The sequence below is a fragment of the Scomber japonicus genome, chromosome 2 (genome assembly GCF_027409825.1).
Source record: "Scomber japonicus isolate fScoJap1 chromosome 2, fScoJap1.pri, whole genome shotgun sequence".
Taxonomy (NCBI): Eukaryota; Metazoa; Chordata; class Actinopteri; order Scombriformes; family Scombridae; genus Scomber; species Scomber japonicus.
The window spans coordinates 41973840-41990142 of record NC_070579.1 but is presented as its reverse complement, the minus strand read 5'-3'; the positions used below and the strand labels follow the sequence as shown (position 1 = coordinate 41990142).

The 16303-nt window shown below is 42.9% G+C and overlaps 8 non-coding genes across 8 annotated transcripts in view; all 8 read right to left on the bottom strand.

The window, feature by feature from the left end:
- Positions 1-69: 69 nt before the first annotated feature.
- LOC128353321 (5S ribosomal RNA) lies at positions 70-188 on the bottom strand. Its single transcript, XR_008320851.1, has one exon. It is a non-coding gene; the product is annotated as a 5S ribosomal RNA (ribosomal RNA).
- Positions 189-601: 413 nt separating this feature from the next.
- Positions 602-720, bottom strand: LOC128353314 (5S ribosomal RNA). The gene has a single exon (XR_008320850.1). It is a non-coding gene; the product is annotated as a 5S ribosomal RNA (ribosomal RNA).
- Positions 721-1132: 412 nt separating this feature from the next.
- On the bottom strand, positions 1133-1251 carry LOC128353307 (5S ribosomal RNA). The gene has a single exon (XR_008320847.1). It is a non-coding gene; the product is annotated as a 5S ribosomal RNA (ribosomal RNA).
- Positions 1252-1664: 413 nt separating this feature from the next.
- LOC128354059 (5S ribosomal RNA) lies at positions 1665-1783 on the bottom strand. Its single transcript, XR_008320944.1, has one exon. It is a non-coding gene; the product is annotated as a 5S ribosomal RNA (ribosomal RNA).
- Positions 1784-2195: 412 nt separating this feature from the next.
- Positions 2196-2314, bottom strand: LOC128353411 (5S ribosomal RNA). The gene has a single exon (XR_008320869.1). It is a non-coding gene; the product is annotated as a 5S ribosomal RNA (ribosomal RNA).
- Positions 2315-2729: 415 nt separating this feature from the next.
- LOC128353300 (5S ribosomal RNA) lies at positions 2730-2848 on the bottom strand. Its single transcript, XR_008320846.1, has one exon. It is a non-coding gene; the product is annotated as a 5S ribosomal RNA (ribosomal RNA).
- A 413-nt stretch (positions 2849-3261) lies between these two features.
- LOC128353293 (5S ribosomal RNA) lies at positions 3262-3380 on the bottom strand. The gene has a single exon (XR_008320845.1). It is a non-coding gene; the product is annotated as a 5S ribosomal RNA (ribosomal RNA).
- Positions 3381-16250: 12870 nt separating this feature from the next.
- LOC128354602 (5S ribosomal RNA) overlaps positions 16251-16303 on the bottom strand; it is a 118-nt gene continuing 65 nt past the window's right edge. The window contains exon 1 of the ribosomal RNA XR_008321094.1: positions 16251-16303. This exon is cut by the window's right edge and continues 65 nt beyond it. This is a non-coding gene — a ribosomal RNA (5S ribosomal RNA).

The window sequence follows — 16303 nt, the reverse complement described above, 5'->3', positions numbered from 1 at the left end:
TCCTCAAAGCCCTGTGTGCGGTGATGGAGCAACAGCGCCCTCCTTTGGTGACAGCTGAGAGGGAAAAAAAGCTTACAGCACCTGGTATTCCCAGGCGGTCTCCCATCCAAGTACTAACCAGGCCCGACCCTGCTTAGCTTCCGAGATCAGACGAGATCGGGCGTGTTCAGGGTGGTATGGCCGTAAGCGACGAAACAGGCCGCAGAAAGCCCATTTAAACATGCTGTGACACCACTGACAGTTGCTCACACCAGCTGAGTGGCGGATAATGGTGTCTCAGCCATCAAACACATGCTATCCTTTAACAGTACTTTGATAGGAATAGTTTTTTTTTTTCTGCGGAGAAACACACAGCTGGAAGGACTGCAACCTTGTTCCTCAGGCCATTTGTGTACATGCGGGATGATTGCAGGCTTTTTACAGGCTGTAACAGTGAGAACTGGAACCCTAAAAACTACTTGGAAAGTGAGGCGTCTCAGTGCCACCACTCTGGCGTGCATTCAGACACAGCTGGAATGATTGCAGCTTTTGTTCCTCAAAGCCCTGTGTGCGGTGATGGAGCAACAGCGCCCTCCTTTGGTGACAGCTGAGAGGGAAAAAAAGCTTACAGCACCTGGTATTCCCAGGCGGTCTCCCATCCAAGTACTAACCAGGCCCGACCCTGCTTAGCTTCCGAGATCAGACGAGATCGGGCGTGTTCAGGGTGGTATGGCCGTAAGCGACTAAACAGGCCGCAGAAAGCCCATTTAAACATGCTGTGACACCACTGACAGTTGCTCACACCAGCTGAGTGGCGGATAATGGTGTCTCAGCCATCAAACACATGCTATCCTTTAACAGTACTTTGATAGGAATAGTTTTTTTTTTCTGCGGAGAAACACACAGCTGGAAGGACTGCAACTTTGTTCCTCAGGCCATTTGTGTACATGCGGGATGATTGCAGGCTTTTTACAGGCTGTAACAGTGAGAACTGGAACCCTAAAAACTACTTGGAAAGTGAGGCGTCTCAGTGCCACCTCTCTGGCGTGCATTCAGACACAGCTGGAATGATTGCAGCTTTTGTTCCTCAAAGCCCTGTGTGCGGTGATGGAGCAACAGCGCCCTCCTTTGGTGACAGCTGAGAGGGAAAAAAAGCTTACAGCACCTGGTATTCCCAGGCGGTCTCCCATCCAAGTACTAACCAGGCCCGACCCTGCTTAGCTTCCGAGATCAGACGAGATCGGGCGTGTTCAGGGTGGTATGGCCGTAAGCGACGAAACAGGCCGCAGAAAGCCCATTTAAACATGCTGTGACACCACTGACAGTTGCTCACACCAGCTGAGTGGCGGATAATGGTGTCTCAGCCATCAAACACATGCTATCCTTTAACAGTACTTTGATAGGAATAGTTTTTTTTTTTCTGCGGAGAAACACACAGCTGGAAGGACTGCAACTTTGTTCCTCAGGCCATTTGTGTACATGCGGGATGATTGCAGGCTTTTTACAGGCTGTAACAGTGAGAACTGGAACCCTAAAAACTACTTGGAAAGTGAGGCGTCTCAGTGCCACCTCTCTGGCGTGCATTCAGACACAGCTGGAATGATTGCAGCTTTTGTTCCTCAAAGCCCTGTGTGCGGTGATGGAGCAACAGCGCCCTCCTTTGGTGACAGCTGAGAGGGAAAAAAAGCTTACAGCACCTGGTATTCCCAGGCGGTCTCCCATCCAAGTACTAACCAGGCCCGACACTGCTTAGCTTCCGAGATCAGACGAGATCGGGCGTGTTCAGGGTGGTATGGCCGTAAGCTACGAAACAGGCCGCAGAAAGCCCATTTAAACATGCTGTGACACCACTGACAGTTGCTCACACCAGCTGAGTGGCGGATAATGGTGTCTCAGCCATCAAACACATGCTATCCTTTAACAGTACTTTGATAGGAATAGTTTTTTTTTTCTGCGGAGAAACACACAGCTGGAAGGACTGCAACCTTGTTCCTCAGGCCATTTGTGTACATGCGGGATGATTGCAGCCTTTTTACAGGCTGTAACAGTGAGAACTGGAACCCTAAAAACTACTTGGAAAGTGAGGCGTCTCAGTGCCACCTCTCTGGCGTGCATTCAGACACAGCTGGAATGATTGCAGCTTTTGTTCCTCAAAGCCCTGTGTGCGGTGATGGAGCAACAGCGCCCTCCTTTGGTGACAGCTGAGAGGGAAAAAAAGCTTACAGCACCTGGTATTCCCAGGCGGTCTCCCATCCAAGTACTAACCAGGCCCGACCCTGCTTAGCTTCCGAGATCAGACGAGATCGGGCGTGTTCAGGGTGGTATGGCTGTAAGCTACAAAACAGGCCGCAGAAAGCCCATTTAAACATGCTGTGACACCACTGACAGTTGCTCACACCAGCTGAGTGGCGGATAATGGTGTCTCAGCCATCAAACACATGCTATCCTTTAACAGTACTTTGATAGGAATAGTTTTTTTTTTTTTCTGCGGAGAAACACACAGCTGGAAGGACTGCAACCTTGTTCCTCAGGCCATTTGTGTACATGCGGGATGATTGCAGGCTTTTTACAGGCTGTAACAGTGAGAACTGGAACCCTAAAAACTACTTGGAAAGTGAGGCGTCTCAGTGCCACCTCTCTGGCGTGCATTCAGACACAGCTGGAATGATTGCAGCTTTTGTTCCTCAAAGCCCTGTGTGCGGTGATGGAGCAACAGCGCCCTCCTTTGGTGACAGCTGAGAGGGAAAAAAAGCTTACAGCACCTGGTATTCCCAGGCGGTCTCCCATCCAAGTACTAACCAGGCCCGACCCTGCTTAGCTTCCGAGATCAGACGAGATCGGGCGTGTTCAGGGTGGTATGGCCGTAAGCGACGAAACAGGCCGCAGAAAGCCCATTTAAACATGCTGTGACACCACTGACAGTTGCTCACACCAGCTGAGTGGCGGATAATGGTGTCTCAGCCATCAAACACATGCTATCCTTTAACAGTACTTTGATAGGAATAGTTGTTTTTTTTCTGCGGAGAAACACACAGCTGGAAGGACTGCAACCTTGTTCCTCAGGCCATTTGTGTACATGCGGGATGATTGCAGGCTTTTTACAGGCTGTAACAGTGAGAACTGGAACCCTAAAAACTACTTGGAAAGTGAGGCGTCTCAGTGCCACCTCTCTGGCGTGCATTCAGACACAGCTGGAATGATTGCAGCTTTTGTTCCTCAAAGCCCTGTGTGCGGTGATGGAGCAACAGCGCCCTCCTTTGGTGACAGCTGAGAGGGAAAAAAAGCTTACAGCACCTGGTATTCCCAGGCGGTCTCCCATCCAAGTACTAACCAGGCCCGACCCTGCTTAGCTTCCGAGATCAGACGAGATCGGGCGTGTTCAGGGTGGTATGGCCGTAAGCGACTAAACAGGCCGCAGAAAGCCCATTTAAACATGCTGTGACACCACTGACAGTTGCTCACACCAGCTGAGTGGCGGATAATGGTGTCTCAGCCATCAAACACATGCTATCCTTTAACAGTACTTTGATAGGAATAGTTGTTTTTTTCTGCGGAGAAACACACAGCTGGAAGGACTGCAACCTTGTTCCTCAGGCCATTTGTGTACATGCGGGATGATTGCAGGCTTTTTACAGGCTGTAACAGTGAGAACTGGAACCCTAAAAACTACTTGGAAAGTGAGGCGTCTCAGTGCCACCTCTCTGGCGTGCATTCAGACACAGCTGGAACGATTGCAGCTTTTGTTCCTCAAAGCCCTGTGTGCGGTGATGGAGCAACAGCGCCCTCCTTTGGTGACAGCTGAGAGGGAAAAAAAGCTTACAGCACCTGGTATTCCCAGGCGGTCTCCCATCCAAGTACTAACCAGGCCCGACTCTGCTTAGCTTCCGAGATCAGACGAGATCGGGCGTGTTTTTTTTTTTTTTTATCTTTTATTATCAAAAATATATCATGATCTTATTTTATATACATTCCAGCTGACAAAACAAACATAAAAACCAACATTAAAGACATGAAACACCCCCTTTAACTAAACAAAAATACACATAGCCACAATAACACTATGTGACAAAAGAAATACTAACAAATAGATCACATTCTCAATTTACATACATACAAGCTGACAAGACAAACATACAAACCAACATTAAAGACATGAAACACCCCCTTTAACCAAACAAAAAGAGACATAGCCACAATAACACTATGTGCCAAAAGAAATACTAACAAAAAATAAATCACATTCTCAATTTGCATACATTCAATCTGACAAGACAAACATAAAGACCAACATTAAAGACATGAAACACGAAACACACCCTTTAACTAAACAAAAAGACACATAGCCACCATAACACTATGTGTCAAAATAATAATAATAAAACTAATAATAATAATCATATAGATGACCAAATAAAAGAAACAATACAAAAAATAGATGTAGACAATAACTACCCCAACATAAAACCCCTAAGACATACATTTTTCCCTTCCATTACTTTTACATAATTATTGTGACTGTTGAACTGCTGATGAAAAGTGTCTTGGTCTGCTAGAAATATGGTCCTGAGGTGAGCTGTGAATGTGTTCTGAAAATATCTTGTAACATTTATTGTTTTGTTGTCAAATAATTGGTGATTCCGTCTTGTCCATAAAGATTTTCTGCCGAATGCTAGGATGGAGTTGATGAGTGTATTGTTCCTGTTTGTGTGTTTTCCTGTGATTCCAAATGTCCAAGCCCATGACCAATCTGTATCAGTGTGTGTTGTGAAGTTGCAGTGAGTCTCTAATATGGTCCTGATGTATGACTGAAACTGTTTTGATTCTGTGCATGTGTTGAAGATATGTTCCAAGTCCTCTGATTCTTTATTGCAAACGGTGCATGTTCTTGAATATTTTTCTTTGTTGATCTGATGTAATATAATCCCTGTGTAAATCCTTCTGTGTCGAATGTTAAAATCCATGTTTATTGTATTGTTGTCCATAATTGGTATGTCCAGGTTTGTCCATATAGTTGAGATGTCCATGTTAGGGTATTTTTCCTTCCAGTATTTCTCTGCTGTGGGGGGCCTTTTGATGAGATGTATTAATGACCGGTACCAGGTTCTTGTATTTATTTCCTTTATGTCCTTTTGCTTGAGTTGTAGCTGGGGAAGGGCGGCTCTGGTATCTTTCTCTTTCTCCTTCAACATGCTCCGCCACGTAGGGTCAAGAGCCTGTTCAAACTTTCCTTTAAGTTTTATTATATTTCCTTTCCTATAACTAACATTTTTTCCTTTTAGTTTTCCACAAATTAAATCTATGTTAAACTCACCCCTCCCATCGATTATATCTCCCACCCTGGTCAAACCAGCAGCCCGCATAGGACCGCTGGTTAGAACCCTCCCCCCGCACAAAAAAAATGGACTGTCAAGGAAAGGTAACTGCAGCACATGCTCTTTATTCCTGCACTTGGGCCAGAGGTGGGGCAGAATTTTGCCCCATGCCTCTAGTACCTCCTGGTAGAAGCCAGGTAGGCGGCTCCTGGCTTTTCCGGGGAGGAGGGCGCACAGGTTGTACGCGTCTCTCTCCCCGTACTCAGCCAGATAGCTCGCCATCCAGTCCTCCCAGGGGTACTGCCGGTCCGAATCAAGAAAATTCTTAACAATTTTGATCCTAAGTGCATCTCTTTTGGCACCGATGTCAATTAGTCCTAAACCCCCCTCCCTTTTTTTAGCAATTAACACTCTGTGAGCAATCGAATTTCCCTTTCCCCTCCAGAGGAAGGAGGAGATTGCTGCTGTCAGCGCTTTTAGAGCCCATTGCGGCAGCTCACAGGTTCCCAAAATGTGGTTAATTTTTGACAGTATCAAAGCATTAACTACAATTACCTTTCCTTTCAGTGTTAACCCTCTTGCTCGCCATAAATTTAGACTACTCTGCACTTTCCCTATCATTTCCCTCCACCCTCTGTCCCTAGCCTCACTCTCATTCTCTCCTATATATACACCCAGTATTTTCCTACACCCCGTGTTTTCCCCAAATCCCCATTTATTTACATAGTCTTCCACCTTTCCAATTATACCTATCTCCGATTTAGTTATGTTTATTTTTGCTCCTGATGCCATGCTGTAAGTTTTGAAGTGTTCCATGATTTTGTCTATGCCTTTCCCTGATTTGATTGTTATTGTAATGTCATCCGCGTATTGTGTTATTTTGATAGAACTGTTTGTGGGTGTTTTTATTCCTACTATTTCCTTGTCTTTAATTATTGCTTGAGCTAGCGGTTCTGCCACTATGCTATATAATAGCGCTGATAATGGGCAACCTTGCCTCACTGATCTTTTTATTGGGAAACTGTCTGTTATTGTACCATTGCATTTTATTACACTTTTTGCATTATTGTAAAGAAGCTGTATCCAATTTATAAAACCTTGCCCATAACCTAATTCTGCTAAAACCTTGAATAAAAACTGGTGTTCCACTCTATCGAAAGCTTTTTCTAAATCTATTGTTAACAGAAGGCCCCCCTGTACTGTCATCCCTCTTACTGTATCTCTTATTGTTGCAATTGAATCTTGGATGTCCCTGTTTGGTATACTGTATGCTTGATTTGGACTGATTATCTGATCTAGAGTCTGTTTTAATCTATTAGCCAATGTTTTGGAAAGTATCTTGTAATCTGTGTTTAGCAGGCTTATTGGTCTATAGTTGGATATTTCGTTTCTGTCACCTTTGTTCTTGTATATTACTGTTATCATGCCTGTGGTGAATGATTTGGGTGTTTCTTGTTGTTTTTGCATTGTATGGTAGAGGTCGAGTAACAGGGGGGCCATCTGTTCACTAAATTTGATATAGAAGTCAGCCGTTAGACCGTCACTCCCAGGACTTTTATTTTTGTTTAAGTTTTTGATTGCATATTCAATTTCTTCCTTTGTTAATTTGCTGTAACACCACACTTTATCCTCCATATCTATCTTTTTATCTAAGTAGGTTAATATTTCTTCAGTTTTCTCTATATCACTTCCCTCCTCCTTAAATAAGTTTGTATAATAGTCTTTTATAATTTCTAGTATTTTTATCTTGTCTTTATGGATGTTGTTATCTTGATCTTTAAGTTCTTCTATTACAGTTTTGTTCTGTTTTTGTTTTTCCAACCCCAAAAAAAACGCAGTGCACCTTTCACCCTCCACCAAATTTTGGAACCTGCACCTTATTGCTGCTCCTTTACATTTTTTCTTTTCTATGCTGTGTAATTGGTTTTTGTAACATTCGTACATTTCACAGCTTCTATTTTTTTGATTATCTAATAATATGACTTCTTCTTCTAGCTGCTTTCTAATATTCTGTTCTTCTTGTTTTTCTTTCCATCTTTTCTCTTTGCTATAATTAATACTCACTTTTTTAATTCTTTCTTTTATATTATCCCATCTTTCTATATAATTATTATCTATTTGCATTTCTGTTTTTGCATAACTAAGTACTTTTTTGATTTTTTTAATATATACCGGGTCTGTTAGGAGGCTGGAGTTAAGGCACCAGGTGCCTCCTCCCTTGATCCCTCCTTTAGCACCCAGTTGGCAAATGACAGTGGCATGATCGCTCCAGGAATTGTAACTGTAATGTATGTTGTTAATTAGCTTCACTGTGTCAGCTGCAGCCAAACACAGGTCAATTCTAGACTGTCTGAGTTTCCCTTTGACCACCTGTCTCCTTGAGAATTCTCTTTTAAATTTGTTTTGTATCCTCCATATATCTATTAAGTTGTGACTATCCATTAAATCATAAAGAGCTGTTCTACTTATGTCATTTTTATATACATTATTTATTGAAATATCTGATTTAGTTAATACTGTATTAAAATCACCTATTATTATAGTTCTATTGTTTACCCATCTTCCTAATTTGTTAAACAAACCCTTCCTTTCCTTCTCACAGTTATCGGCATATAGGTTAATTAGTCTATACGTTCTATTATTTACTTCGATATCTATAATTAATATTCTACCTTTATCGTCTTTATAAATTACTTTACTGTACTTTATATTATTACTATTTATTAGGGTTGCTATACCGCAGGATTTATTAGTGCCGTTATTATAATATATTTCCCCTTTATATATTTTAGTTGCTGCCTCAAGGCTGCTTTTATCCCACCTCGTCTCTTGGAGGCAGAGGATGTCGCAGCTCGGACTGGACAGTATCGCATTCATCCTGTCACAAGTGCGGAGCCCGTTGACATTGAGAGAGTGCAGCAACAACATGATTAATGGAAAAGAAAGGATTGTTACAAATTACGCTTAATCATCATTTTCCCTTATCTTTTTTCCTTCTTTTACTGATCGATGATTTATTAGAGGTGTGCTGCTTCCTAAGATTTTTAATGGTGGTGAAGTCCATCTCGGAGTCACTGTCTGATCTGCCCAAACGGCGGAGGACCATGGTGGTTGCCGAGGCCGGCTCTCTGGGGGGTGCGGCTGCCACAGGCTGCAGGTCACTCGGGGTTTCCCCCACTTCCATTGAGTCTGAGGCTTGAGATGGCTCTGGCCTCTCCACGAGCCCATTGCCGCCTCTGCCCCCTACTCCCTGGTGTAGGCCTGAGTCTATGCTCAGACCATCCATACTTGATCCAATTTCCAGATTTAAGCTCTGTGCAGCATTAGTAGGACTCAGAGCCCCCCCCTGAGAGAGAGCCTCTCTGCCAGCTCCGTCCGTGGTGCCGCTGCCCCCCACTCCGGCCTCCTCTCCTTCCTCCTCCTCCTCACTCATGTCCTCCGCTTCACTATAAAGCCCCTCCGATCCGGACTCCACCACCACTTCAGATTCACTATAATTGCAATTGCATTCATTCACTGGGTTCCAGCACACCTCACATTTTTTAGTCTTTTTCTGTTGGTTGCTGCACTCCCTAGCATAATGCCCCTGTACTCCACACTTGTGACAGGAAAAATCAGGACAATCCCTCAGGATGTGCCCCGGCTGGAGACACATCCTGCAAACCTTCGCTTGCCTGTCATGGATAACTCTAAAATATTCTGGTCCCATAGCTGTTTCAAAACGTGCAGAGTATGGCAGTGATTGTACTTTCTCAGTGAATTTTACTTTAAGGAAACGTGTGCCATCTGCTATCTGAGTGCCCGGCCACATCCGCCTCCTAATGGCGGATGCAGCCGAGACTCCCCACCCTTCTAATTTTTGCAATATTTCTTCGTCTGTTATGTAAGCTGGCAGATTTAAAAAAGACACCATCAACTCATCATTACATAAATCTTTTACAAAGATATTACAGTTGCCTATTTTAAATCCATCTAGGAGCCGCTCCTTCCCCTTGACATGAGACATCGTGATTTCATAACTCCTGGTACCGGTCGCTCTACACGCTATAAGCCCCCCACACAGAGCTCTGATCGCTCGCATTAGTTCAAGGACCGGAACCTCCTCATTCCCAGTAACCTCCAAACTCACCGTCAGCTCTCTGTTGTATGCTTTCCTGGCCTCCTCTTTCGCTGTCTCCTGTTGCTGCTCTCTCTCTCCAGCTGTTTTCGTCGCTCTCTCTCCCTCTTTCTCCGCTCCGGCGCTCGCTGCTCGCTCGCCCCCCGACATGCCTTTCTCCTTCTCTGCCGCCGCTCCTGGAGCTCCTTTTCTCTCGGGCCTTCTCAGGCCTTCTCTCCCAGCCTCCCTCGATGTATCAGAAGCCCCAGGAGCTCTCGGGCCGGTCCCGTTCCGCGGCGCACGGCCGGTGTCCTTTGCTTGCTGCGCTCTCTCTCCTCTCTCTCCCGCCAACATGACGGAGGCAGCCACTTCCGCGTTTTCTTTGCTGTTTCTTTCAATATTCCTCCTCTTACTCCTTTGCTCTTTATTTTTAACAAGCTCCCATTCATTCCCTTCCTCTCCCATTTCTGCTTGCTTTATATTAAGTCCGTGATCCGATTTCGTAGCCGTTTTTTCCGTCGCCGTGTTCGTTGCCATGTTATTATCCATACATAAAGAAATAAAGAAAAACTCTCCCCCGAACAGTAAAAACTGCCGGGGGGAAAAAGTCCACACACAAAACTAACTTAGGATGCACGGAAAATAATAGGATAATAAAGGAAAAGAAAGAAAACATATGAAATAAATCCAAAACAGAGGTCCGCGATCCTCTCTGCTCCAACTGGTTTGCTTCTGGCTGCCTCCACTGCGCGCGCATACGTGTTCAGGGTGGTATGGCCGTAAGCGACGAAACAGGCCGCAGAAAGCCCATTTAAACATGCTGTGACACCACTGACAGTTGCTCACACCAGCTGAGTGGCGGATAATGGTGTCTCAGCCATCAAACACATGCTATCCTTTAACAGTACTTTGATAGGAATAGTTTTTTTTTTCTGCGGAGAAACACACAGCTGGAAGGACTGCAACCTTGTTTCTCAGGCCATTTGTGTACATGAGGGATGATTGCAGGCGTTTTACAGGCTGTAACAGTGAGAACTGGAACCCTAAAAACTACTTGGAAAGTGAGGCGTCTCAGTGCCACCTCTCTGGCGTGCATTCAGACACAGCTGGAATGATTGCAGCTTTTGTTCCTCAAAGCCCTGTGTGCGGTGATGGAGCAACAGCGCCCTCCTTTGGTGACAGCTGAGAGGGAAAAAAAGCTTACAGCACCTGGTATTCCCAGGCGGTCTCCCATCCAAGTACTAACCAGGCCCGACCCTGCTTAGCTTCCGAGATCAGACGAGATCGGGCGTGTTCTTTTTTTTTTTTTTCTCTTTTTTTATTTTTCTTCAGTTCACAAATTTACATTTTCAATACCTTATTTTTACACAAAAACTTAATCCCTTCCCCATCCCTTTCATCAACCCCACAAAACACAACCAAAATACAAATTATCATTTTACCAATTAAACATAATCTCACCCTCCTCACCTTCATAAATAAACTTATTCCCACTTAAAAAAGACAGTTTGACCTCCTTCCCACCATATCTACAATTCATTTCAATGTCTTTTCTCATTATTGTTTTAAATAAGTGTTTTATTTTTACCTTCCGTCCCTCAAAATGCGCATAATTTCTTCTGTAGACGACCGCGAGTCTGGCATGGCTTAAAATAAAATTAATTAACCAAATGTTCACATCTTTCTTTTTTTCAAATAAACCAAACAAAAACCATTTCCTCCATCCTTCTTCCAATTCTGATTCCATCCTCCAGTTTTTTTTCAACAATGCTTTTAAAAAATCAAAGAAATCAACCAACTCAACACAATCCAAAAAAAAATGTAAAAAGCTCTCATGGCCATTATTACACACATCACACGTTGCACTTACCGCATTGTTTATTCTATTAAACACCACATTTGTATATATTCTATTATGTTTTATCAGGAAATCATTATTCTCACACTCTACACTGTTATATTTTATGTTCACATTCGACCATATTTTCTTTACATCAAAATCTTCAAACACTCTTCTCCAAACACTCTCTGCCGCTGGCTCTTTTATCACATCAACTATTAACCATCCATACACTTTTTTTACACTCATACTCTTAATTTCACATTTCTTCCCATTCTCCATCACATACATCTCAGGCATACATTCATCTATTGTCTGGACACATTCTTTTTCAATTTTGTTAGTCCAGTTCAAAGGTATACTTGCTTTAATTCTGTCATATATTTTATTTACTTTCTCTCTGCTTTCCATTCCTTCATACTCACACACCGAATCATAAATACAATTTTCTCTAAGAAATCCTGGGATAACCTCATAAATTATATCTTTAACCTGCTGAATACCTCCTTTTATAAATTGTGGTTCATATAATATTTTATTTTTATATCTGAGTTTTTCATTTAGAAATAAAGGCAAGTTTACAAACATTTGCAACCCATCACACTCATACTCCACCTTAGGAAGAAATTTTCTCCACGCTTCTAATACTTCTCTATAAATCTCTGGTATTCCTACCGTCATTGATTTCTTAAACCCCATACACCAGCCATTCTCACCTATTCCCCCCACATCATTGATATATTTCTTCAAGAGTTCCTTCCACCCGTAATTCCACCTTCCCACCATATATTTCTGTACCGTTTTTATTCTCAATGCTGCCCTTTTTGTTTCCAAATCTACTAAATTTAACCCTCCCTCCCACTTTTTCCCGACCAATGTTTTCTGCGCAATTTTCACCCCTTTCCCTTCCCATATGAAATCACACACAATTTTGTTTAACTCATTCATCACCCACTCCGGCATATCAAGAACACTCATCACATACACACACACTGATAACAACAAACTATTGACCACAATTATCTTCCCCTTTAACCTTAATTTCCTCCCCCTCCACGCTGTACATACTGTTCTTATTTTATTTATCACCCCTGTCCACGTCACATCTCTCGCTTCCATACTTTCCACCCCTAAGTGCACTCCCAACACCTTTATATATTTTTCTTCCACCTTTAATCCCACGTCTACTCTCTCCACTTCACCTATGTACATTATTTCTGATTTGTCTTTATTTATTTTTGCCCCTGATGCCCTTCCATACTTCTCTACTAGCTCCAAAACTTTCTTTACACTTCCTCCATCTCTAACCGTGATAGTAGTATCATCCGCATATTGATTTATTATACATATCCCGCCATATGGCAGCTGAATCCCTTTCACATCTTTATTCATCTTAATTAGTGTCGCTAGGGGCTCTACCACTATTGCATACAGCAACGCTGATAGAGGACACCCCTGCCTCACTGATCTCCCCACTTCAAAACTGTCTGTCAGTACCCCATTCACTTTTACACGACTTTTCGCACTCCCATATAACCTCTTCACCCATCCCCTCATTCTCTCCCCAAACCCAAATCGCTCTAATACCCTATACAAAAACCTATGCTCTACTCTATCAAACGCCTTATTCCAGTCTATTCCTAACACCACTCCCCCTTTCTTATCTCGCTTCATATATTCAAAAACATCCCTAACTGTCCCTATCGTATCTGCTATATCTCTTCCTGGTATGCTATAACTTTGTGTTGTTTGCACTATCTCTCCTATCACTCTCTTCATCCTATTTGCTAATATTTTTGTTAAAATTTTATAATCTACATTTAATAAACTGATTGGCCTATAATTTTCCAAATCTAAATTACTTCCCTTTTTCTTATATATAATTGTTATCACCCCTTCTACCATCCTATCCTGCACTAGCCCTGTTCGCTCCATCCCCCTAAACACTTCTGCTAAAATCGGTGCTACCTCATTCTTATATGTTTTATACCATTCTATCCCTATTCCATCACTCCCCGGACTCTTCCCACTTTTCAAACTTACTATTGCCTCCATCACCTCCTTCTCATTTATTTCCCTATCACACCATTTCTTATCATCCTCACTCAAACTTTTTCCTATACTTTCCAATACCTCATCTATACTTGATTCATCTATTTCTCCCTTCTTATATAAATCCCCATAAAACTCCTGTATCCTCTCCAGTATCTCCACATAATCTTCTATTACCTCTCCCTTCTTATTATTAATTTCATTGATAAATGTCCTATTCTGTCTTCTTTTCTCTAACCCTAAAAAGTATCCTGTACATTTTTCTCCCTCTAAAGCATATTTTGCTTTACTTCTCAAAATTGCCCCCCTACATTTTTCCCTTTCATACCTCTCTAGCTTCATCTTTACCTCTATATAATTGTCTATACTATATCCCTCCTCATCATCTGCCCTACTCAATTCTACTCTCAATTTTTCCTTCAAACCCTTCTCTTCCTTCATCATCTTTTCTTTTCTTTTCTTACTATACCGTATACTAATATATTTGATTTGATCTTTTATCTTCTCCCATCTCTCCCCTATACTATCATCTACACTATCCTTTTCAATGTACACCGCTCTCCTCTCATTCTCTCTATCTAATAATTCCCTAATCTGTTTCTCATACTCTTCCTCCTCAATATATCCTGCATTCAATATCCACATCCCTCCCCCTACCTCCTCTCTCCCAACCTTAATTCTAAATCTAACCCCATCATGATCACTAAAGCTATTTCTCTGATGTCTTATTCTATCTATATATCCAATAATTTCCCCCTGTACTAACACTAAATCTATTCTACTCTGTTTTAATACTCCATCCCTAATCTGTCTCCTCGTGAACTCTCTCTTCTCTGGGTACTCGTATCTCCACGCATCTATCAATCCCTTATTCTTCATCACCTCTAATAACATATTTCTCGACCTCTCCCACCTAAATTCTACCCCCTTACCTATATCTAATCTACTACATTTTATATTGAAATCCCCTACAATAATACATCTTCCCACAACTATCTTTTTTAACTCTTCTATAATACCCCATTTATCTTTTTCTATATTTGGCACATACACATTAATTAGTCTAAATTCTACCTTTTTATATTTAAATTCTATTGCTACTATCCTCCCTGTCCTGTCTTTATACACCTCCTTTATCTCTTCTACACTATCCTTTTTAATCATTATTGCTACGCCCCTTGCATTTCTAGCCCCATTATTATAATACATGTCTCCCTCCCATTCCCCTCTCATCTCTCTTACTTTCTCCTCATCCCAGTTCGTTTCCTGTATACATATAATATCACTACGATATGTAAAAAGCATTTCTTTTATCTTCCCTCTATCCCTTAATCCATTTACATTTACAGAAGTTACAGTGGCCATGAGAGCAAACCAAAAAAAATAAATAAATAAAAATTTAAACCAAACATTTTAAATCAAAATTGCATACCAGACCGCGGCCCCCTTCGTTCTTGTCGCTCTCTTTCCTTTTCTGCCTGTCTCTTGTCAATCAGTCTCTGGGATATCTTCTTTTTCTTTCCTGAACGTCCTTCTGTCTCCTCTTCCCTCCTCGCTTTTCCACTCCAAGGTCTCTGTTCCTTTGGTCCACAATCCTTATTCCCCAATCCAACGCTCTCATCCTCGTCACCATCCTTCCGACCCTCCTCGTCCTCCTTTTCCTCCTCGCCTCCTCTCGTCTGCTCCATCTCACCCCCGTCATAGCCGTCGTTCTCCTGCCCGTCCTCCTGCTCTTCCTCCATGTCCTCCTCACCCTCTTCATCCTGTTCCCCCGTCTGGTCCCCCATCTGATCCCCCGTCTGCTCGTCGCCGTCTTCTTGTCCACTCTGCCCCTCCTCTTCCTCCGTCGCTCTCCGCTCCACACACTCCCGTGCGTAATGGCCCGTCTGTCCACATTTGAAGCATTTAAATTCTGGACATTCTCTGAAAATGTGCCCTGTCTTAATGCACAGTCTACAGACACGTATCTGTCTGTCATGAATGACCCTGAAGTACTCCGTGCCTCTCATTGTGTCAAATTTAGTGGAGTATGGGAGTGAGCGGACCTGCTCTGTGAAGCGCACTTTTAAAAATCTGGTGCCGTCCAAAATGTCAGTCCCTGGCCACACTCGGCGCTTGATTGGTGACATAGCCTTCACTCCCCACTCTTCCAGCTTATCCAATATCTTGCCGTCTTCCATATAGATGGGTAGATTAATGAATGAGACCACCATTTCATTGCTTGCAATGTCTCTGGCATGTATGAGTGCTCCATTAATGCGCACCCCATCCATGAGTTTTGTTTTTCCGGTCTCAGTTTTCATTGTTAGTTCATATATTTTTTCGCTTCTCACCCTGCACCCCAGCACCTCTCCACACTCCTTTTTCACACCCTTCAGTACATCCATCATCGATAAGGTCTCTGTTCCCTCCACCTCCACCTCTACCGTCAGCTCTCTCTTAAACTTTTCATCTCGCTCTCCGCCGGTTTCTACTCGCTCTTCTCCAGTGCGGCTGTTTGTTCCAGGAGTTTTGTCATGATCATTTTTCTGTCCATTGTCCATCTCAGATAATCTGCTTTTCTCCTCACGTCTCTCCTTTCTTTCTGTGCCTTTGTCCGTGTTCTTTTTTCCAGTCATATCTGTCAGTCCATTGTTCGTTTCCATGCTGTCCATCCAATAAACACAAAACACGTCCCCCAGACAGCAAAAGCTGTCAGGGGAAAAACACTGAAATGAAGACTGTACTATAAACAAACGAAATAATCAAAATGATAACAAAACTCCAGGTTTAACTGGCACAACTTTCCCTCCAAACAAATCTCTCTCTCTCTCTCTGACCATGCACTTCCTGAAAGGGGCGTGTCTCAGTGCCACCTCTCTGGCGTGCATTCAGACACAGCTGGAATGATTGCAGCTTTTGTTCCTCAAAGCCCTGTGTGCGGTGATGGAGCAACAGCGCCCTCCTTTGGTGACAGCTGAGAGGGAAAAAAAGCTTACAGCACCTGGTATTCCCAGGCGGTCTCCCATCCAAGTACTAACCAGG